This window comes from Nuphar pumila, chromosome 12, assembly GCF_984573655.1.
Source record: "Nuphar pumila chromosome 12, dmNupPumi1.hap1.1, whole genome shotgun sequence".
In the NCBI taxonomy this organism is placed as follows: Eukaryota; Viridiplantae; Streptophyta; class Magnoliopsida; order Nymphaeales; family Nymphaeaceae; genus Nuphar; species Nuphar pumila.
This window is the reverse complement of record NC_143260.1, coordinates 45283563-45309444: the sequence shown is the minus strand read 5'-3', so window position 1 is coordinate 45309444 and position 25882 is coordinate 45283563. Positions and strand designations below refer to the sequence as shown.

At 35.9% G+C, this 25882-nt stretch overlaps 1 protein-coding gene across 2 annotated transcripts in view; it reads left to right on the top strand.

Annotated features, from left to right (window-relative positions):
• The window catches only part of FAC1 (AMP deaminase, putative / myoadenylate deaminase), a 173373-nt gene that overhangs the window by 71865 nt on the left and 75626 nt on the right, over window positions 1-25882 (top strand). The gene's annotated exons all lie outside the window — the stretch shown is intronic.

Below are 25882 nucleotides of genomic sequence, written 5' to 3'. Positions count from 1 at the left end.
CTTTGGTATGTAATTTAGTTCTTTTATGCAATACTTATTTGATTGATATTTAGGTCGATTTATGTAATTGCTTTACTTATTTGATTGATAATTTGATATTTAAGTTGATATACTGCATGCATGATGAATCATATTATGAGTTTATGACAATGTTTATTGTTAAATGTTAAACTGTTAAAACTTCAAAATTATATATATATATATATAATTTTTTTTTTTAGATTTTTGCCCCTGCCGCACCCCCACACCCGGGTTTTTTGGAAGTGCCGAATTCCCGCACCCGCACCCGCACCCGCACCCGCTCCTGCACCCGCACCCGCACCCATGTGACATAGGTATTCAATATTCTAGACGAGGAAACTTAGAAAGACCATGTGCCTTTGAAAAATATACAAAAGAACAAGACCAAATATCAACTAGAAAGTCCACTAGAATCTCAAAAACTCCTTACAAAATTTGTGTCATATGAGTCTTTTTCACCGAAGTATGAAGCCTACATTGCCTTAATACACTCTTATGAAGAACCTTCTAGTTATGCTACAGCCAAAGATCACCCCGACTGTGTTAAAGTTATGACAATAGAATTAGAAGCCTTAGAAAAGACAAATACCTGGACCGTTCAAGACATTCCACCCATCAAAAAACTTATTGGTTGTCGATGGGTATACAAAGTTAAGACCAAAAGCGATGCCACTCTTGAGAGATTTAAAGCTCGGTCAGTTGCCAAAGGCTATTCCCAAGAATATGGAATAGACTATGAAGAAACCTTTGCCCCAGTAGCTAGAACTGTTGAAAAACTATGTTTTGATGATACATGATAAATATGATATGCTTTAATGATGCATATATATATGATACATGATAAATATGATATGCTTTCATGATGCATATATATATATATATATATATATATATATATATATATATATATATATATATATATATATGATACATGATAAATACATGATATGCTTTCATGAGATATGATAAATATGATATGCTTTCATATATGAAACTGAATATGTTATATTATGACTGGATATGATGTGCCATGTATTTAACGAGTATTTGATGCAAGGTTATTTCATCTAAAAAGAATGAAGACAACCTGATCAAGTGCAACTATTTGATGCAATCATACTACTCTGAAGAAAAAGCTTGATGGGCCATACATTCATAAAGATTATCCAAGAAGATCGGCTACTTCAAGATGAAGATTTTTTCTTCTTTAGAGTCATATGTAACAGAACCTTCAGAAGCATGCATATTTCATATTAGACTATATGCTTTGAAATCATACAAGTCATTTATTTACAAAAAGTTAAAGCTTTCATAAAAGGATACGTTATGTATATTGTAGCATTTCAAAAACACCTTTTTGAAACAAATCATTGTACTTCCTACAAACATTTATGAAAAAAACATTTTGACAAAATATAATACATCATGATTTCAAAAGCATTAATTGTACTTCCTACAAACATTTATGAAAAAGACAACTTGAAAAGATATAAAAGCTCATGATTTCAAAAGCATTCATGAAAGAAAAAGACAAAATACATTGATTCATAATACACAATCGTTCATCTTGAATTGACGATTTGAGAAAACAAATATTATTTTATACACAACTACTTATTGTTTAACAAGACAAAAATTTTAGGAAATGACCATTTATTTATTTAATACTAAAATCCACACTAAAAAATGTAGACTTATATTTAAAGTCATCATTCTTTTTGTAAACATTAAATGACACTTCAAAAGCATTTACTCAAGAAATGACCATTTATAAAATAAAGTACTTAACAAGCATTTATTGTACTTACATACATTTAAACAAAGAAGTGACGATTTGTAAGAAAACAATTAATATACTGCAAATCATTTAATTGAGTAAAGACAAATTACATTATAAATTACATTTCTAAATACTTCAACGTTCAATGTACTACAAAACATTTATTTTGAGAAAAGACCCATTACAAATTAAATCTCATTTTTAATTACAACAACGTATAGTGTACCTCAAATATTTAAATTCAGACGACTTGAAGAAAGTATCATTTTTTAATACACCAAACATTTAATACTTAATAATTCTTTAATTTATGTAATGACGATTTTTTGAAAAAGCAACATATAGTACACATATCATTTCACACCTTTTCTCATAGAAAGTTGTTTTGAGATGACGTGACACCTCACATCACAAAAGGACAATTATTTCAAAAAGCAACGACTATTTTTGAAGACCTATATATACAAACAAAATAATATCAATATATAAGTGAGCTTTCAAAGAGAAAAATTCCTACTCGACACACTGAAAAAGGGCTTAGAAAAAAGAAAAGAAAAGAAAGAGAAAAAGACAAGAAAAGCTCTCTGACAAAAGGATTAAGTGTGTGTGAAGAAAAAGAACATTCTGTTCTCCTAAGAGATTATTCTGCCTATTTTCAAAAGAGAGAGCATTCTGATAATCTTCATACGTGCATTCATACTCTGCATATCATTCTAAAGGTTCTATAGGAAAGTGTTGTAACTTTCTGTTTACTACTGTATCCCTTCTCTGCTGAGAGAAGTAGACCTCTGTGAAAAAGGGTGTTTCTCTTATCTGTTGATAGAAGTAGACCTCTGAGAAAGAGGGTGTTTCCCTTCTCTGTTGAGAGAAGTAGACCTCTGTGAAAGAGGGTGTTTCTGTAACGACCCCAATCCAGACCCTTTTAAAAATGCGGAATATTTTTTTTTCTAAGAGTTGCGGAAACCTTTCCAGAGATCTGGGGTCCTCACAGTTCCACTTTCCATTGGATAGCCCATCCACCACAAACGAAGTTGCAATTATCATCCAAATCAACCAACTAAAACTCTTTTATTAATGAGTAAGTAAATTTCAAAGACAAGGTTTTCTTCAACTGAAAGTAAAGTAACACTTGCAGAAATTAAAAGAACTGAAAGACAAAAGAAAGAGTCATTATGTCCTCTACTGAAGCTGACAAGCCCAAGTATAACTCATCCATCCCCAGATGCATGTCCAACTTCACTGTTCACCATTTCCTGTGAAAAACCAACAAAGTAGGGTGTCAGAACCGAAATTCTGAGCACAGCTACTTCTAAAGAAACCAGGTAAGAAAAAGAACATGGATAAGATTTCATGCAGTGATTTGAGTGAGTACAGATATAAAATTTGCAACATTTGAATATCTATAACTACCAACAGTGCATATACTTACCAGTCAAGAACAGTAAACAGTGTCATATGTCAATAACTAAATAATCAAACCTTTCAGCATGATTTCACAAAGTAATTTATATGCTACCACCAAATGATGTCATGATATCAAGAATGATTCAAACATGCATGATCTAATGCATAATAGAAAAATGCATGATTATGTGCAATGTATGATTTCTTCGGTTATCTTTTATTTAAGTTCCATCTTTCCATATGCATGCCCTATTAGATGCACACATCCTTAAGTTCCTCTTTTTAATTACCGTGGCCCGCGGATACACCAAACGAGTACAAACCCCGAGGTCAAGTATGGTTCCCGGGGTAGCTTCACACACAATTTGTATTTTATTACCGGGTTCCACACTTAGCCCTCGACCGATATCAGGAAACAGCACCATCCATCGGAACATTAGACCTCCACATCTAATGTCGGGGACACAAGGGACACCCCACGCCCACAAGTGCCACTTCCTTGGTACCATAAACTCACAGCTGTGACTAACACACCACTCCCGGGTAAAGTGGAGGGTTCTCCCTAAAACCGTGTCCAGGAGAAGAACCTCAATATCGGGTTCAGGGGCAACAACGCACACAGAGTTTTTGTATCCTCACAGTCTCCCCAAGACCGGATATCTAAAATTCTCATATTCCAGATGAGATATCCCAGAATGTATATTACACTGTTCTTATTCATTTATTTAAAGTTCATTATTTAAGTTTGCAACACCATATGCAAAAGAAAAGTGAAAACCCGCATCCTCCCTTGCGGGGACCCAATCGGGACTCCAGCCCGTATAAGCCACTAGAACAGTGTAGTAAAGTGCCAAACCATCTTATGTGGTTCAAGTTATGTATTTAAAACTTATGTGAAAGCAAACCAAACCCACGACTCTCTAGGCCGATGATGGTCCAACCAGGCCATCAATGCATCACATCACAAAACAAAAGTAGTGTTTTATTTATAACACTAAGCCAAAGTGCCAAAAACATATGCACATATGAAATAATAAACCCAAACATATGCATGTCATAATTCATTCATATGCAATTTCAATATGTGTGTGTTACATACATCACATATGGGTGTTCACCAATGCACACCTCTTTTGAGTGTGTCAGTATGCACATACATTACACATTCTCATCAAGCATACGTGCTCACAAAAATATCAATAACCAATCTATGATCACATTCATGATTGCACAAACAGTACAATGAGATGCTAATATAACATTTTACATATTCACCGGGCAAAATGTAAATTTCTGCACATGCTAGGGAAGGTGGTCGGGCTTACTAATCCCGGGCCCCTATCCTCCTAACTAAATAGTCAATTCAGTCCAATCGACTGAGCCTGTCAACCATCCCAGCCGACTGGATCAGCTGGAGTGGGTCGTTCAACCAAATCCACTGATTATGCTGACACAACATAAGCTTTCATCAAAATTTTGTTCGCATATCGCTGAGGATCTATACCAAAAGGAAAGCATGTGGGAAACACATAAGAACCGACTATCATGAGCAATTTGATTTTTCAGAATCCATGATTACAGGTACATTCATAGGGACTCACTCATAATTTAAATGATAAATCTGATTAACCAAACCAGCTATGTACATATGCTGCAGGAACATAAAATAAAAATCTCAAGCATAAGCAATGTCTTCAGCTATTATGCATGAATGAAATCAGTATTATGGATAACGCTAACTTTAACCACCATATTTAGCTTAATGCCTGTATACCAACACGTATTCAAGCTGATTACCCTCACCAATTCTGCGTCAAAACAACCCACGCACACACATACAATTTTATAACAGGGATTTTATTTTCTGTTCAGCACTAGAATAGCCCATGGAAGGTGGGCACCTAACAGGTATTTTTCCCAGTCAGAGTTCCAGTTATACTAAAGGATATCTGGTTCAGGATATACTGGTGTCAAAACCCAAGAAGGCAACCTAAGTTGGACTTCTTCAGGACAGTCTACCATAATAAGTAAATTATTACAATAAAGTTAATCCTGCTAAGTTTTAAAAAGCACAAAGAACTATTTAACACACATCGTCTTCATACTGTCAAACGCAAACTTCATTTGCATAGTAGATTCAGCCTTTAAAATGAATGTAATAGCCAAAAAGCAATTGTTCCAGGACACCACTAGGGAACAGTTACTTAAACTACGCAATATAAGAAAAAGAATAGGCTTGTGAAATACAGAAAACACACTTTGATCTAATCAATAGGATGCATAAACCATGTACTACTGTTGAAACTCCCTCATGTTCATAGAACAACATGCGCAATGCACCCCTAACAAATCTTGCATAAGAGCTCGTGATGCCCAAATTTTTATGCAGCAACTTAATCTAAGCCTTCAACCTAAATAAAAAAATAAACTCAGCCCCTATGGATTTAACGTACACAGCATACATATTTTTTTTTTTGAATCATACGAGTCACAGGCCAGCACCCAGCCGACTGGGTCGGCTGGGCCTGCTATGGCCCGGTCCAAAAGAAGTAGAGCACCCAGCCGGCTGGGTCGGCTGGGGCCCTGCTAACACAGCACCCAGCCGGCTGGGTCGGCTGGGCCTGTCGCCTCCTACCAATGCACTGGTGGCCAGCAACATGAAACAACATTCCTTTTTTTTTTTCATAAGCATATACGATTACTGTTCTCCAGATAATGACTTAATTAAGGGAAGGAAAGACCCCCAAACTGTTCCGATTTCAAGATTTAGGGCATATTAAGAAAACCCCCAAATCAATTTGATTTGGGTATTTAGGGTTTATCAGGAAAACCCCCAAATCAACGTATGGAATCGAACCCCTGTTCGATTCCTCACCCAGGTTCGAAGAAGAACCGTACCTTAATGAAGATTTCCGGCGATCGGAGGCTTTCGTGGCTGCAAGAGAAGGGTCGGCTGGGGGTTGCACCTTGCTGCAGTCGTGACAGGGAGCTCGCTGCAGTCGCTGATGGCTGCTGGTTGCTCGTCGGCGACCTTCTTTCCTCCGGCGTGTGCGCACCGAGCGAGCGAGAGAGACGGGGAGAGATGGGGGAGAGACGAGGCTGAGTGGAGAGAGAGGCGAGGGATAGAGATGAGGCTGAGTGAAGAGGGTCCCCTCTCCACTCCCTCTTATCGGACAAGACCCCTCCCCCCCTTCACGCAGAGATGGGGGGAGGTCGGTTACGCCCTGCGTAACCCCCCTTCCCCCCTTTTCTTTTTTGTTACGGGAGTTTCGGGCAACCCTTATCGGGTTGCCCTTTTCTCTTAAAAGGGTTGACATGGGGTGGGGCTCGGGTCCGAACCCGGGACCCGTAACCCGGCCCCCAAAATAATATGGATCCACAAGTGGATCCAAATGGATCCACTGTGGATCCTCGGATAAATTTTAAAAACTTAATTTTTTTTATTTATTTAGTGTTATTATTATTATTAATTCAAGATTTAAACCAAATAACCCTAATTACCCCCTTTATGGGTCCTAGATCCGAAATATGGATCTAGGCCCAACTTGAATAATTTGAAATATTTTCTAATAAAAATCTCGGGTTTTACAGTTTCCATTCTCTGTTAAGAGAAGTAGACCTCTGAGGAAAAGGGTGTTGTACTATTTATCCCGTAACACGGATTTTATAGTGAAAGACTCAAGTGTTTTGCTTGGGGACTGGATGTAGGTCAGTAACTCGACCGAACCAGTATAAATCCTGTGTTTATTGTGTTGTGCCTTATTGTCTTTAATTTTTATTTTATCGATCTGTATCGAATTTCACTATTCACCCCCCTCTAGTGGAATTTCAAGAACGACCACTGCTAGAATCTTGATAGCTCTTGCTTCTATAAAGAAATGACATATTTTTTAAATGGATGTTAAGAATGCATTTCTAAATGGAAGTTTAACTGAAGAAATTTACATCGATCCATCACCAGGAATTAATATCCCTGAAGGGAAAACTCTTCGCTTAAATAAGGCTTTGTATGGACTTAAACAAGCTCTGAAAGCTTGGTATGATAAGTTTAGTAAGGTTATGCTTGATTTTGGTTTTCAATGTTGTCTTATTGACATCATTTTGTTTGTTAAGAACTCTGATACAAGTATTATTATCCTTCTCCTCTATGTTGACGACATGATCATTATTGGAAGTGATAAACAATGAGTTTACAGTATTAAAAAGTTTCTTAAAACGCATTTTGAAATGAGTGATTTAGGATTTTTGAAATTCTTTCTTGATATAGAAGTTGCATACTCTTCTAGAGGATATTTACTAACTCAGTTTAAATTTGCTTCATATATTATTGTCAGGTCAGGTATTTCAGATGAAAGACATATAGACACTTTTGAGATCGTAAATAGCAAAATGAAGATGAATAATGGAGAACCATTTGAGAACCCAACATCTTACATACAGCTTATTGGGGCATTGTCTTACCTTTCCATCACTCGACATGACATTGCACGTGCTGTCTGTAAAGAAACGACTTTGAATACATTAGGTTCAATAATGAACCATTACACATGCACATGAAGTGCAGATATACCCACTAAAGGGGAAAACACAAGCACATAATGTGCTAACACATAAACCCACAAAAGGGGCAAAAATGCCTATAAGGCATAAGTTAATATTATTGAAGAGAAGAATGGTGTAACACCCATTACAATGGAGCAAAAGCTTCTCCAAGAAGTAATAAATACATGGGGGAAAGCCCCTATTTATAAGCCTTTGAGGAGCCACATTGGGGGCTCCCAAAGGAGTCGTTGGGAGCCCCCAACGACTCTTTGGGGAGCCCTCCAATGTGGCGCAAACCACAAAAAAATAAATTTAGAAAAAATAAAATGAAAAATAAAAATAAAAGAGAAAATACAATCATATTCCAAAATAGAATATGCGTAAAATGACTAAACTACTCCTATGGCTAATATAGGAAAATATATATTTTATATATATAAATAGGAAGATACATATACATATATACCATATATGTATATGTATCATCTTTTTTATATATAAAATATATCTAATTACAATAATTGATGAGTACATTTTAACACCCCCCTCAAACTTTGCGTGGGGAAACAAAAAGATTGAAAAAAATCGCAAGACTCCAAGAGGCTTCGGTGAAGATGCCATTGAAATTTGCAAATGCCTTCCTCCAATTGTCTTCTAATGGTGAACACATTTTCCGATCTATCCAGGGTGCTTCTTTTTATCCCATCTCCAAGATCCTGTGGAATAACAATAAAAAACGAGTAAAAAATATCTTTGCACTTTACTCAAATTGAGCATTCCTAACAAGATGAATTAATCAAAACAATATCGGATGACTCACCCATAAAACAATGGTGCAAAAATATAACTTATGCATAGTAATTTGAAGCACATGATAGGATAATTACTTTAGCATGAAAATAAAATTTAGAAAACCAATATTTCAAAAACATATATCATGTTAAAGAGAGAGAGAAAATGAATTACAAGAATGCATAATGCTTTCACAAGTTCTAAAAATGGTCAAAACACAACCCCACAATGGGGAATAAAACAATGGTCCACCATAAGACCCCATAAAAAGCTCATAATGAAGTGCCAAACAAGAGAGACGAAATCTCCAAGAGTAAACAAGGAAGAACTCACATATACATGAGGCCACTAATGGGCAAAATAGACCACAAAAGTGGTCAAACACACAAGAGAGGTGGAAAAATATATTTCACTTGTAAAAGGCTTCTTAAGAAGCTTATAAAGATGTATGAATTAATTCAATCATTTTGAGGGAACCATATGCATTTTGCAATGCATAATCTACACATTTCTCTATTTTAGTAGGGAACCTTACACATTTAGGAACATCTCACTCAAATGATTGCAATTATAAAAATTCATTTTGCATATTAAGTACAAAGGTGACCAAAACCATAAGCACTTAATATGTAGATTAAATGCCAAAATATTAAATTGGTTTTCAAATATGCATATCAATGATATGATTCACTAGAATATCTTAAAACACAAGTTATGAATAAAATTTTGCAAATTTCAACAATAGTTCATTCACTATAAGCAACTACCTCATTAGTCCTCCAAAACCCATAAATCAAGTGTATAAGCTAGTAGATCAAGAACATAAATATAATGCCTTTAAAGGCCAAAGACACACACAAAGGTGTGTAAAAGAACCTTTTGTCTACATGTAATAATACTTGAAATGAGTGCATCAACGACAAGAACAAGAGAATACACGGCAACATAAACCAAAAGCATTTCTTGTCTACGTAAAAATACACTCAAGATCAAGTATGTTCAGCTACTATAACAAGAGTATCAAGCCAACCATGGGCTAAAACACAATACATCTATTGTCTACATAAAATGACACTTGAAATGAGTGAAAGAAGTCAACCATGGGCATACATCTCAGCGACTAGAACAAGGACACAAATGCCAACATGGACTAAAATCACACACCATGGTGTGAATCAACGTGCCTTGTCTACATATAATAACACTCAAGACAAGTGTGTTCAGCTACTAGACCAAGAGAACAAAACCAAGAAAGGGCTACCAACACACAAAGGTGTAATAAAATTCTTGTCTATATATGATGACACTTAGATAAGAGGTATAAGAGGAGAAGACTTTTGAGGCAATAAAACTTGTAATGACAAACATATAAATAAAACCTTGGACAATACGTGCACATATGCACAATCGACACCATGTAAAAGTATCTTCAACAAGATACTATAATCGATAGAACGATATTCTTGAGAATAAATGTGTGAACATACACACACCAAGAACACTTGTGCACAAAAGCACAAAACACGAAGTCACAAATGTACAAATGCACTCATAAGATTCATAAACAATAAAAGGTTGGCCAATAATCCCAACACCCTTGAATTTAATATACCTTAAAACATTTAAGGTTCCGAACACCATATATCCATCACATTTATGTATAGATAAGAGCATCCATAAGATCAATGGCCAAAAGAAAACGAGTAACACACTCATAATTAGAGATCATATAACAAATCATTCTAGAGTCTCAAGGTGCCCATAACTTACCTCAACAACCATCTATAATATGGCAAATGGACAATCTAAAATGACATAACACAAGGTGCCCATAACTCACCTCAACAATCATCTCTAATATAACAATAAGGCCATAAAAAATGATTGATGCATCATATAACTTGTGATAGATAGAAGATAAATGCCATAAAAAAACAATGAACTCTTAGGGAAATCATTTTCCAAATATGTGATTTTTTCAATGAGGGCTGATTCAAAGGTCCAACATAATTAATCACAACAATATGCCTTACAACAATAATTTTGCATAAACACGAAATTATGTTCAATCATGATCATTATAAAAAAAACTTAATAAACACAACGTGAAATATATAAGCAATGTTATGTGTGAGAACGAATTTGGAATAATCCAAGAATCAAATCAAGCCTTTATAAATTGCAATTATATGCATACCAAGATGTAGAACAACAATAATCTTAAATGAGCAAATTTAGGACAACATGTAACAAGGTATTGCGGAAGCACTCATAACGATAAAAGAAACAATCTCACAAGTCCATTAAGGGACAAAAAACAAGCCCTAAAGAAGGCAATATAAACATCTCTTTATTGAAAAGAGAGTACCATGTGAAAATGTCTATAAAGAGACAATACGCATACAAGCATAAATACTTTATAAAAGAAGTGCACGAAGATACTCTCACAACACTTGAACAAAATACGCAAAAAGCGTAAAAAGTAGCAAACATGCACTAGTGCATGTATTTCATAAAAAGAGCAAATGCTTGAGTCTCTCAAGCTTTCATAAAGATGGTAATATTTAAGAAGTCTCATAAAAACCAATATTATTATTTAAAAAGAAGCTTATAGCAATCATGAAATCTTCTCAAAGAGTATATACTCATAAGAAGATTCACAAGGATCAAAAGGCCTCTCAAAGAAAGATCCAACACAAAAAAACAAATCCCCAAATGAGGGTACATACGAAAGGAAGAGGGAAAACTTTATTAAAGTGGAGAAAATCCCAAAAAGAATAATAGGATTGCGTTATGGCATAAATCTATAAACAAAAATTCATAATATTATATGACTTAATAGATTATAGCCAACTCCTAATGTAATAAGTATGCAACATTAATGAAGACCATAAATTTTATAATAAAGCATATTCTTGAAATTGAATTGAAGAATGTAAAGAGAATAACCATATTTTATGAGATCATTTTTAAAACTTAATTCAACCGGTATTATAAAATGCCTTCTTAATCAAACATTGCTCGTATGAAAAAGAACTCATTAGGTAGGAAAATAAAACATCATTTTTCAAAGACACATGATATTATGAAAAGCCTCATATAAGACATTTTAGAGGGTAAACACATATCTTTAATATGAAATAATTATGATGAGAGTATATGAGCAATGCTACATATCTCACAAACATTTTATTTCTAACATAACTTTCTTTAAAAAACTTATTTTTCAAGAAAAGACATATGAAAGAGAATAATATAAAAAGTTCAATGGAATGTTAAGAATCCAAACTCATAATGACAAGGAGAACACATATGCAAAACATATCTAATTCTTTATAATGCACAATACTTAAAGAAATATAATGCATACCAAATAATTTTAAGAAGCAAAAGAGAGAAACACATATGCAAAAACATATCTAATTCTTCATAATGCACAATACTTAAAGAAATATAATGCATACCAAATAATTTTAAGAAGCAAAAGAGAGAAACGAGAACTTCACCATTCTTCTTTAAAATTTCTTGAATAACACGCTTCCCAATGCAACAAAGAGCAACTCGATCCCAACCTTGCTCTAATACCATGTAAAAAAACGACTTTGAATACATTAGGTTCAATAATGAACCATTACACATGCACATGAAGTGCGGATATACCCATTAAAGGGGAAAACACAAGCACATAATGTGCTAACACATAAACCCACAAAAGGGGCAAAAATGCCTATAAGGCATAAGTTAATATTATTGAAGAGAAGAAGGGTGTAACACCCATTACAATGGAGCAAAAGCTCCTCCAAGAAGTAACAAATACATGGGGGAAAGCCCCTATTTATAAGCCTTTGAGGAGCCACATTGGGGGCTCCCAAAGGAGTCGTTGGGAGCCCCCAATGGTCACATTTGTGACCGTTGGGGGCTCCTCAACGACTCTTTGGGGAGCCCTTCAATGTGGTGCAAATCACAAAAAAAATAAATTTAGAAAAAATAAAATGAAAAATAAAAATAAAAGAGAAAATACATTCATATTCCAAAATGGAATATGCGTAAAATGACTAAACTACCCCTATGGCTAATATAGGAAAATATATATTTTATATATATAAATAAGATGATACATATACATATATACCATATATGTATATGTATCATCTTATATATATAAAATATATCTAATTACAATAATTGATGAGTACATTTTAACACTGTCTACACAACAAGCCAATTTCAGCATGCACCCACTACTGTTCATATGGAAGCAGTATTGCGAATTATTAGATATCTTAAAACCTCTATTTTTAGAGGACTTTTTTTGTCTGCTTCTTCCTCATTAGAACTAACTGCTTATACTGATGAAGATTGGGGAGATGATCCAAATGATCGACACTCAACTACTGGGCTTTGTGTGTTTTTAGGAGAATCATTGATCTCTTGGAGATATAAGAAGCAACCAAAAGTCTCTCTTTCATCAACCGAAGCCGAGTACAGAGCCATGACTACAACCACCACGGAAGTAGTCTGGTTGAGGCGATTGCTGCAAGATATGGGTGTTGAGAGCACAAAGCATCACAGTTATGTTGTGATAATAAAAGTTTCATTTACTGGCAATTGGATATTTCACGAACGAACCAAGCATATTGAAATGGACTGCCACTACGTGCGTGAGAAATTTCTACAAGGCAACATTGAGCTTCTGTATATCTCCTCAGAATATCAACTGACAGACTTCTTTACCAAACCTCTTGCTGCTCCACGATTCCACTTTCTTTTGGACAAACTTTCAGTTGTTCAACCGTAAATTTGAGGAGTGTTAAAAGTTGTAATCTCATAGACAATCTCATATGTAAATACCCCATCATATGTAATCTTTTAGTTTAGTTACAATGGAATAGCTAGTTAACTTTATTTTTTTTTGGTTTGGACCATAGTTAACTTTATTTTTTTTTGTCTAGACCATTATAAGCTTATGCTTTTTGACCAAGTCAAAAAGCATAAAGCAAAAACCTTTGGACACTTTCTTAAACCATTGCTTTTTGACTAAGTCAAAAAGCAAAGTCCATGAAAGAGTCGTTGGACACTCCAACGACTCTATTAGAGCCGTTGGAGAGTCCAACAACTCTTTCTATGGCTCCCTTCTTCAAACATTATAAATATGGGGTTTTGTCCCCTTGTAATATATACTTTTGAGTTGGGATTTCTCCCATTTTAATGAAGTTTATTTTTCTTCTTTGTGCATACCCTTTTTCGGGTATTTTGTATGAACCCTGGTGGTTCTTGTGCTTGAGTGAGCATTATTTGAGAGCTATTTTTGTTGTGGGCTTCTCTTCCTTACTGATCTAATCTTGTCTTGACAACAATATTGTCTAGCAAGATCTTTTTGGGTATACATACCCTTAAGAAAGAACCAAGCTTCATTCGCTCTTCTAAATTTAGCAATGTTGGCACATATTTTTATGTCAACTTTACTCATAAACCATGCCAAAATTTTTGCATGATTGATTTCTCGATTCTCTACCTTTATTTGATGTGCATTGATGACTTTAAGACAATCATCTTCAACAAGAGCTTTCTCAATACCTTCTTCGACCTTGGTGAGCTTTAATGATGGTTTAAGAGAAGTTTCCGTCATAAAGCTCCAAAGTTTCTTTCGTCTAAGATGATTTTCCATAACCGAAGCCCACATCAAGTAGTTAGATCCATTGAGTTTGGAGAGCTCCACTCTTGATTCATGCTCCATGATGAAAAATAGATATGTAAAGAGGAAGAAAGGGCAACACACCTTTGTGACGATCTTCAATCACCACAAGTAAGACCTCCACGATCAAGAGAACCCAATGGGCTCTGATACCATGTAATGAAATGAGGGATCACAAGGGATATCCCTAAACACGCAATAACAAGCCACTAATGGGCAAGATACATAAAGTCACAAGGTGTACAATAGCACAAGAAAGCATAAAAGAACATAAAAAAAATGTATTTTATTGAGAAAAAGCTCTAAAGTGCCATACATTCAAGAGGGGGCAAGGTCCTTTATTTATACACAAAGGGGAGCTCAATAGAGCTGTTGGGAGCTCCCCAACGGTCACAAATGTGACCGTTGGGGTGAGTCCCAACAGTCCTAAAAAGTGGTCAGTTTAGTCCATGGTCAAAAGTCAAAAAATGAAAAATGAAAAAGTAAAAAAATAAAAAGGAGAAAAGTCCCTAATGGACTGTCCTAAGTACATATGATAAAAAGACAAAATACGCCTGAGGGTTATGTTAATAAACAACTATATACATATATATCAAAATATATATGTATATAATAGCATACAAAAATATGTAAATGCATACATTTTAACAGTACTGGTATGATCGTTTTTCATGCAAGTTTCCCTGAATAGTAGCTAGCTGAATGATTCTTGAAGAATAAAGAGAATAAAGACTAAGCAGTTTGGATTATTATCCTTTAGAGGTGTTAGTATGAACTGCAGAAAATCCCACAAAAGAAAGCCATCTAGTTTGAAAAATAGGACAGATGTGTGGTTTGTTTAAAGGCACTTTATAAAAAATCGTAGAGCCTAAGGAGCGTGGTGTGGGTGACTTGGTTAAAGTGACAGAAACCATTTCTGTGAGTTGGCTGGCCATATGTGCTCTGGGAATGCATTGACGAATACACGGAAGTATTCTTCAGACTAATTAGAAGTTTAGAACTATCCCAAATATAATGAATTTAAAGAATAATTTCTCTTTAATCATAAAGTGGATAATGCAGTACAGGCATATATTCATGGGAAGAACCTTCATGTCTCATAATACTGCAAAGATTTTTGGGAAGCTATCACAAATGCCTTCTCAAGAAAGAAGATATTTCAGCGACACCTTCATCTGATATTGCCTCAGTCAGAGTCTACTTTGGTTCTTTGTACGACATCTAACTCACTGCCTCCAATTAAGTTGGTCCTGGGGAGCTCATCGAAATAGTGGAAACTGAGGAAGTGGATATGTTAAACACTAATTCTTAGACTTTGGCTTACACAATCATGGCGTTTATCCCAGAGTTACCGGAAGCTTCTTAGATAAGTGGGAAGCTCACTTCAGAAGCACAATACTCCTTGCTTCCAAAACTTGATGAGAATCTCGTTTCTCCCACGCTTCTCCTATGTTTTCCACGCACTTCATCTATTCTTTTTATATGTTCTCTTACTCTACCTTGTTTTTTATGTGTTTCTTCTCACTTCTCACTCACTTCCATGTGCTTTATCTAAATTGGCAGTCACCGTTTTTAAATTTTTGTTAAAAATTTAATTCTTACACTAAAAAATCATGAAATTTAACAATAATCACTTTTATTTTAGTTTTCATTTGCATTCCATTTCGATTCACATTCAATTCTTATATTGCTTTTATTTTTATTCCTTGCTTCCTGCTTCCTATATATTTTAAAATGCATTGCTTCTAGCTTCCGCTTCCTGTATCGTTTTTCGCTTCCGCTTCCTAGTATGGCAACCTTGGTTTATCCTGTGCAAGATCTAAACTTAAGATTTTTAGGGTAAATGCTTGTCCCTGAACTAGTGTTGTCACCATGGCTCTACTACAGATAAATTTTCTTTTCTTTCAAAAAACGGAAAAAGCGATCATGGATGAGATTTGCTGGCATACACAAGCTTGAAGGCCACTGAACGAGTATTAATGCCAAATTGTTGGGAAAGTGGGATGAATTAAGACATCATGAAGTTGGTGAAGTGCTCATCATGTATGAAGCAAAGGAATAAAGAAATTGAAAAAAGAGTACTAGGTGTAAACATTTTGAGTATGAATCTATTAAGGCTCAAATGTTATGCCAATAAGGCCCTCCTTTTTGTAAACTCTTGTAAGAAGAATAATATCGAAAAAATCTTCTCATCCCTAGATGGAAGTGTGGAGAGATTAATGCTTGTTGGTGAGGGTAGCTCAAGCTGTAACGCCCCAAAATTTTAACCCAAATTTAAGATGATTTTTTTTTTATAACAACGGAAACAAGTAATATTATGGGGTTAAACATTCTGGAACATTACAGTGGAGAGAAAGCCAAAACGTTTATTTCATTTCGCTATCAATGAGTGTAATGCCATCAGAGTTTTAAAAACATAAAAGGAACTCAAACTATCCCTGGAACAATAAATCCAAAAATCTCGATCCGATGCTTCATCCCTCAGCCGCTTATAAACCCTATTCTTTACCTGAAAAATAGTAAATTGATTGGAATTAGACTACCATGTCTAAGTAGGAAAACTGTAACTCTTAATGCAGGTATATCATGTGTCAAGTATGTAATGTGGGTGCCGTGTGTGATTTTCAGCCTATACAGAATCGCGTAAAGAAGACTATGCAACAACAACAATTAAGTAAGGCATTAAGCAAATAAAACACATTCTGCAACAACAATAACAGTAACATGCATAATATTCATGTAACAACCACAATATGAATTCCATTATTTCATATCTACACGTTTTAGGATTTCGTTTCATCACAAGCTCAGAATATAAAGCATGCTGAAAGAATATGCAAATGTCTCTTTAATGACTTCACTCACTGTGATACCTAACTGTTCTAAATAGTGATTATTTTATCTTATTCCACGGGTACACGCGGGCCGAAGCAACCATCACAGTAGAGAACATTCGAGGGTATATTATTCAAGGTTATTTTATTAACCCGAACATTCTAACTGAGACTGAAATCCCAAGGGAGCGGTCAGTGACCGAGAGAACCTCCCAAAGGTCAAAAGAAAACAGGATGCATCCCTAACTTCTGCAAAAGAACAAAGAGATACCACCTAGGACATATTGGTAGTCCGGGTCCTCCCCCCAACTCCGAGGACTGGGGACCAACAAGTCACTTTAGCTCGAAACAGTTCAACACATGTCCCCAAAGTTTTGTACTACCTACCCTCTTCAAGGTAAGCCTGAATCTGAATGAGTTAATCTTTTCATTTATTTAAATTACCCAAAATACATGGGCATTTCTCCAAACTACCTCCTACTATCATAGTAGTAGGTCCCCAACCTTAATCATTTTACCAAGGCATACACCTCTCCAAATTTTCTTTTCATATTGATTGCACAAACCCACTCAAAGTGCTCCGATACCTTTAAACCAGTCAAGCACAAAATTTAAATTTAAGTTTTTCATCAGTCTTATGGTTATTACCCAGAGTGCTTCGGTACCTTTAAACCGGTAAGCACCGATGCCCCGGTACCTTTAAACCAGTCGGGCACACAACACTTAAGATTAAGTTTTTCATTGGTTGCATTGCCATAACACACAAGCTAACAGTCCAAGTACCCGCATCGGGTATTCATTTAGTTATGCAGACCCGACTGATTCATATAGGGACCATGCCATGTAATCTCAAAAGTGTTATAACTTATTTACATATATCAATTTCATATGCAGTTACATATCAACTCGACTAACAATTTAATATGCATAAAAAGGTACTAAGTATAAGCTTAGTAAGCAACTTCTTATGAAACAGAATATTATCATCAATTAGGCAGCTAACTAAGCAATGAGCATCAGGTTATTATGCAATTTCATATAAAACAGAATAGCATCATAATATGCAACTGAATTAATCATGGGGAAACTATTCAGAACATGCCACAATTTGACTATTACAATTTCATAATTTGTGGTACTTAAACGAAGAAATAATCGTACAAACTCTGAGTATTAACACTTTCAGAACACGTGACAAGTATAAAAATTTAAGAAGTCGGAATAATGACCTGTGTCATACCATATTAGAACCTGCACAATAGTTTTCATTCAGCCAACGAGGTCTACTATTCGGACCAATACTCAAATTATGTATATTGTAACCGGGTGCTTGACATCCTCTAACAGGGTCAGTCAAGACTGATTTTCAGAACTCAAATGAAAAGGAAATCTCAATTAAGTCATAATGCTGATACATCTATATATTGTCTATATTATCAAGAACCACATAGGATATAAATGCAACTATTTCTTTGCTATTACAACATCATGATATTGAGGGGATTGTGCAACCCCCTTTCTAGAACACAAACCGCAACCGACATTTATTATAAATCTTACATGCACAACAAAGAAAGAAAGAACTTCTTACCTCTACATCTAAAACATCACTTCTTTACTAATGAGAAATTCAGAAATTCCATAGGGAAGACAAACACATAATTAATCAATGAGAACCAAGAGTCACTACTTAATCGAATGAGGAAGGAAACAATGTGAGGAGGCCATCCTATGAAATAATAGGTTTGCTAAAAACATTTAAAGAGTCTGTATGGCCATTTAGCAACTAAGCCCAAGTTCTCACTCGTTATCCGAACATATTTGGTGCTTCATCAAATGCAGAAAAACTAAACATACCTAATGCCATTGAATACTTCAGATAATACCTTGTACATGTTTTTAAGTATGCAGGTTTACTGAGACTATGTATGTTAAAAATGAAGACACACTTCTCATATTGCCAACATATATATAAACACCCATGAACAGAAATTGACATTATATTCAGTTTATGACCCCCCCCCGCCGTAAACTATAAATCTACATTTGACTTAGGCAAATAACTAACCAAGCATCCTAGCACAAACTCCAAAACAGATAGCCAACTCAGTCATAATGATACAGGGTAGTCAATGATACAACTGAAGACCCAATCAACACAGACTTATAGAATTAGGAAATAATTAACTTTGAGTCATGTCAACTATGATAAAGTCAGTTGCAAACTTTGATCTAACATTTTTTTTCCAAACCATGCTTCATTTTCTGCCAATAAACTATCCACCAGATCAACACACGACCATTTGCCCTCAGTAGTATTAAGCAGTTTTATATTGTGTTTGGTCTCTACCCAAAGAAGGAGGAATAGTTGAACAATACAGAATGATACTATATATCTGATCAACTACATAGTCTGATGAAAAGGAAAAAAATATAAATGTTAATTCATGACCTTCTTAACGTGTATCGTTGGTTCCATACATACAACTATATTGCTTAGCGATAACATGAAGGGGAGGGCTAATATGAAATAGGTATGCTAACAACCAAATTTCATTACTCGTTTACCATGAAGCACTAAAATGACAGCTAACATAACCGTAATGTGAAGAGAAAAAAAGAAACAGTGAGGTACCCTTGCATTCTTGAACACATTATACGGAAGATTTACAAATCCCTACTCTCGGCAATCCGAAATCCATAACTCCCTTCCTAATAACAATCCGAAACCCCCAAATCGTAGATTTTGGGTTTCCAGTTTAGGGTTGACAGAAAAACCTCCAATTTGGGGATTTTCCTTTTTGTTTCCCACGCACACACCCAATCACATTCCATAGCCCACAAAAAGAAATCACAACATCCTACCTGTTTCGGCGAGAGGGAGAAGGTGGCTGCCGCGGTTGGGAAGGTCGCCGGTGTCGATTGCTCCATCGTCGAGGGAGAAATCGAGAGAGGAGCGAGAGACTGAGGGTAGGGGAAGACAAACAAGTTGCTGCTGTGAGAGGTGAGTCCGCCGACCTCGATTTCTCCATTGTCGAGCAAGGGTTCGAGAAGGGACAGGGAGACACAGAGTGTGGAAGGAGAAAGAAGAGGTGAGTGAGAAGAAGAGAGGTGTGGGAGGGGAGTTAATAGGGAGGGTGGCCTCCAGAAAGGGAGGAGGAGATGGGTATCCACCCTTTTTCTCCGAGGGCTGCGCACCGCCCCTTCCCATCGCTTTCGGTTTGCGTGGGAACCCTAACAGCTTTTATCGGGCAGGCCCTGCCCTTTTAACTTAACCATTTTTTTTTCACTGCTTACCTTAGTACACGGGCGTGGCCTGGGTCCGAATCCGAGACACGAGATCCAACCGCGTGTTGGATCCATGTTTCTCAAGCGATGTGGATCCGCGATAGTTTTGTGGAGTGGATCTGAAGATCGGATCCAAATAGATCCAACTATAGATCCACGTGATATGTTTATTTTATGATATATATATATATATATTTGTATAGTTATATATATATACTATTATACGTATATATATATATATATATATATATATATATATATATATATATATATATATATATATATATATATATATGGTTCCTTTATGGATCCTTATGATTTCGATACAAGGATCCAGATTAATATTGAAGTTCTGATATCGAAGATCCAAATGCAATATTGTGGATCCGAACATCGCCTTAAGCTATACCAATTCCCACTAAAGTGTTGTAGAAATTTTCTCATTACAATCCGATTTATTTCAAGGATCCAATCTATTATTAAATATTCAATTTAGGGTTTGCGATCCAATATCTAAGATCTAAATGGGATATCGGAGTTCTAAACAGGATATTAGGAATCCAACATTGAAGATCCAAATAGGTGATCCAAGATCCAATTACGAATAAACAATTAAAACAATAAAAATAACCTCGCACCAGCTTAACGACCAAGATTCAAGTTTATTTGTCTAATAAAATTCACGGGTATTACATTATTTCCTCCTAAAAAGAATTTCGTCCTCGAAATTACCTGTAAAAGTTTTTCTCGAAAAGATTGGGGTACTTCTCTCCTATATTAGCTTCAGGCTCCCAATATATATTCTAACATATAAGGATCATGACAACACACAATGAGTTTCTAAGAAAAGTTTGGAATTGAAAGTTGGTCTCTTCAAAATTCATACATGATTCTTTTGATAGCGAAAACGTACTAAATAACAGGAAAGTCTTAACCTAAGACAATTAGAGTGTATGTTCACTACTTCATACTTGTTTAGTCACAAATGATAGACACAACGTGCTATTCCTTTAGCTTGTTCTTGATTATTGGATGGAGTTTTCTTTATTTTATCATAATCACGACGTTGTTTGTTGTCCTCGCTATTTCTAACAGACTTTTTGTCCTGAATAACCTCCACTTATTCCTAATTCTCAAGGTTTTGTGTGGCTAGTTGTCACATGTCATAACCTCGCTCAAGATGTTATTCTCAAAATGATACCATCTTTTCACAGAAGACCCAAACATATCCTCAAATCAAGGTCTAGAATCTCTCAAAGAGTGGCCTTTCTATTCACAAAAGACACAAACATGTCATTATATCAAGATTTAAAATCAATAATGATTCAATTCTGTTATAACTAAAGTCAAATCTATTGATCTCTAATTGGCTATATTAATCAATTTCGTCAAATTCTCTCAATTTATCATAACTCTTTATTAATTAAAGATTATCAAGATTCACGCTGGATCACCTGGTTTAGAAAATGCACGACCTCAAAAGAAATTACCGCCCTAGAGGGTATAACTGGTCTTGTACAATACACTCTCACATGAATTCATCGTCTTTGCGGCTACCCATCCTTGGACAGTGTACTACTTCACAGAGATCCATCGCTTTAACTGGACTACCTGATCTTGATCATATATACCCTCACAAAAAATCCTCTATGAAAACAAAAATCACAAGATCCTCGTAGAATCACCTGGTCTGAGAAATGTACAACCTCACACGGAATTATCGCCCTAGATGGTATACCCGATCTTAGACAATAGACTTCCTCACAGGAATTTACCGTCTTTGCGGCTGCCCGTTCTTGGATAATGTACTACCTCACGGAGATCTACCGCTCTAGTCGGATTAGCTGGTCTTGGTCATACACACCCTCACAGATAATCCTTTAGAAACAAATCCTCAACAGATGCCAAAATAGTGATAATACAAATTACCGCTCTCAAGGTCGGTAGCCACCAATATGGGCACAAGCATATATATCATCAATATGCATCATTACTTCATTTGGCACATAAACACCTTTCACTATTATGGTTCCATGAATCATAGTTCACTATTGAACTTAAGCATATATTGCATGCTTTCAAAATTTCAGATCACGTGGCATTTCAATCATATCATGCAAAAGCCTATTATCCTATGTATCATATCATTGCCACCAGGAACATTGCATTTTTCAAATCTAACCTCGAAGCATGCGTAACCAAAGCATGAGTTCTATACAATGAGATCATGTATATATCAAGAACCAACTAAACCTCAAGATACGTAACTTCTACGTAGTTCGAGTTATGCACGCAGGACTCAAATCCTATATGTATCTAAAACATCCAGATCATTTCATGACCCTTGATAATTCTTATCTCATATCACATTTGATTATTTCGTCGTGAAACACACACACATATCTACAAAGAAATTTACTCAGATATCTATGATACGGGCATCAATCAAGCTATGCAAGCATCCATTCTTGAAATCACTAGCAATCTTATATATATAAACATAAGGGCATACAATATCGATTTATAATCCTAATAAGCACTTCGATCTCCCATCATAATACCTACTCTTCAGAACATATGAATCACATTTTAACAGAGAATGACTTTGAGTAATTGTTCCATAATTGATGCCACTTGACAGGATTAATCACCCAAAATTTTCAGTACCAAAACTAAAATTAGACTAACACCATCCCATAATGTCCAAGCGAAAGATGCAGATCAGGGGTCCTAATATCGAATATAAAGTCCGAGCATGCAGTTCAAGAGTTACAGTATGCATACATTTCAAAATTTAAAGCATGCATACATGATCTTAACAAATTCCAGAAAATATACATAACCCCCACGTCTAGAACATGTTCTCCAATGCCCCACCCGCAGGCCAGACCTTTCACTTCAGTATTCCACATGCAAAATCTAAGGCAAAATAGGCAAGCCCACACATCTGCCGCCTGATTTCCCGCCGATCAGTGATACCCAAGATATTGACCGATTAGTTTCACTGAAATCGTATTCTTTTGCATCTACACAAAAGCCCCCTTTTTTTTTTCGACTTGGGATTTCTTGGACTCCCACACACACACCAACACACTCAATACCCAAAAGAAAATATACAGAACCCTACCTGTTCCGGCGCTCAGAGGTTGCTGTCACGGGTGGAGGGTTGCCGGCGACATCGGCAGCTGCCGATGGTCGGGGTTGTCGACAGGGATGGGAGCGAGCGAGCGAGCGAGAGACGAAAGGTTTGCCGGCGCGGGGTCTCCTCTAACGAGCCGAGGAAGTCGAGGGAGTATGTGAGGGAAGGAGGAGCAGCAACAGCGTTGCCGGCGGTTGGTGGTCGGAAAGGAAATGGGAGAGAGTTGAGGAAGACCGAGAGGGAGGGTTCGGCTAAATGGGAGAGGAAGGATGCCACGAAAATCAAAAGGGGATCCGTTATCCTCCCCTTCACCCGTCGGCTGCGCATTGCCCCCTCCTCCTCCTCTTGTGATTTGGCCTGTGTTAGGGTTCTGAACCCTAACACTCCTTTTATCGGGCCTGCATAGTGCCCCCATACTTAACTTCGTTTTTTTTTAACGCACGATGTACTAGGTGTAAACATTTTGAGTATGAAGCAAAGGAATGAAGAAATTGAAAAAAGAGTACTAGGTGTAAATATTTTGAGTATGAATCTATTAAGGCTCAAATGTTATGCCAATAAGGCCCTCCTTTTTGTAAACTCTTGTAAGAAGAAGAATATCGAAAAAATCTTCTCATCCCTAGATGGAAGTGTGGAGAGATTAGTGCCTGTTGGTGAGGGTAGCTCAAGCACTAGTATTTTTTTTTAATAGAGGGTGTAAAATGAACACGAATGTAGGTAGAGGAAGCCATGGTAGCAATAAAGACAAATGACAAACTCTGATGCACATTTTGTGCAAAGAGTAGGATAACTTGAGACTGATGTGATCATAATCATAAAGGGAGGAGAGACTTCAATGCTTTTCAAAGTATGATGTCTAAGCTGAAGTGATTGAATTCGAGAAGGAAATCATTGCATTCTTGAATAAAAAAAATGAACAATTCGAGTTGAGAGGAGCTGATCTGTAAGCCATGATAGAATTTTTTGTATAGATTAAGGGAGGCCACTTAATAATTGGCATTATTGTAAGAAGTTACACTATATAGATGCCACCTATGTGTCGCAGACATGTATATAATAGGGGACACAACCTATAGGCGTCAAATCTGTTATTTTGTTGTGAAAGGGGTCTGTGTTATATTACCCTAATAAGGGTCTGATTATAAACACATTAGGAGAGCTCCTAGTGATCGTTAGAGGAAGGTAATAAGTTTGTTCGGATTGTAATTTTTTCTCCTCTCCATTCCTGCTTTTCAAAACTTTAGATGGTAACAAAATTAATCACATTTTCAGGTAATCCCATTCCTTAATTTTGTTTCTTAAAAATATTCTTTTTCCTCTTCATATATCTCTTGCTATCCTTTACGCTTCCCTTGTTTCTCCTGCTTTTTCTATGACCCTATTCCTTTGCTTGCTCCTACTCGTCCGTGTGCCTAGAACAAGACATTCTTGTTGTGTTGCACACTAACATTTTTACTAAGCATCCAGGAAAAGTATCTGTTTTTATCTAAAGCAACTGCAATAGGTCTTTACCTGAAAGCGTCTGTCATTTTTACCATTGGACTATCAGACGTGGTTTCGCACTTAACGCACATTAGACCATCGGATCTGCTGGGATCAGAACTAATTTAATGTGGCTATTAATTATCAAATCTGTGTGTTGGCTGAATATATGTTGCAACACTGGATGTTATTGGAACTGAACTGATCCAATTTGTTCATCCTCTGTGATATATCTCTGAACATTAGATTTGCTCCGCATCAACCAAACATGGTCAAGATCCATGTGTTGTGCTTTCTCAATCATGAAAACTTGTTAATGCATTTTGCCTTTGTATTAAATCTTATGGAGAGTTTCTCACAAAATATCCATGTTTATAACCATCTTGGATCCTTCTTGCTTGCATCCTTCAAAGTCGATAATTTTGGTCATTTTATTTGCTTTATCTGTTTATTTATATGCTTATCTATTCATCTTATATCTGTCTATTAATGTTCCCTACCAAGGGCGTCTCCATATTCTATAAAAAGGTCCAAGCTGTATAATAATGTTAAAGTGGAAATGCAAAATATTTCTTAGTAAAGGGCGCCCACATACATTTCAAAGAAAATCATTTGATGACAATGTTAAACATTAGCCTGAGATTTAAATAATGGTTAGGGACAGATGGTCTTAATGACCTTATTGGTTTGCAATGAAAGTCACTGCTGTTGTAATACAGGTGTTATTACTCAAACATAGGAAAATGTAGCTTTCAATGCTGGCGTAGTGCTGCCATTTCTAAGACTCTATAACTTGCAGTTGCAGCTTGCATGGCACTTGTAGGACATAATTGTTTATTCTTGTTAAATATGGACTTAGGCAAATATTTTTCCACTGTTTTGTTTTTCCTATTTATGTATTTCAA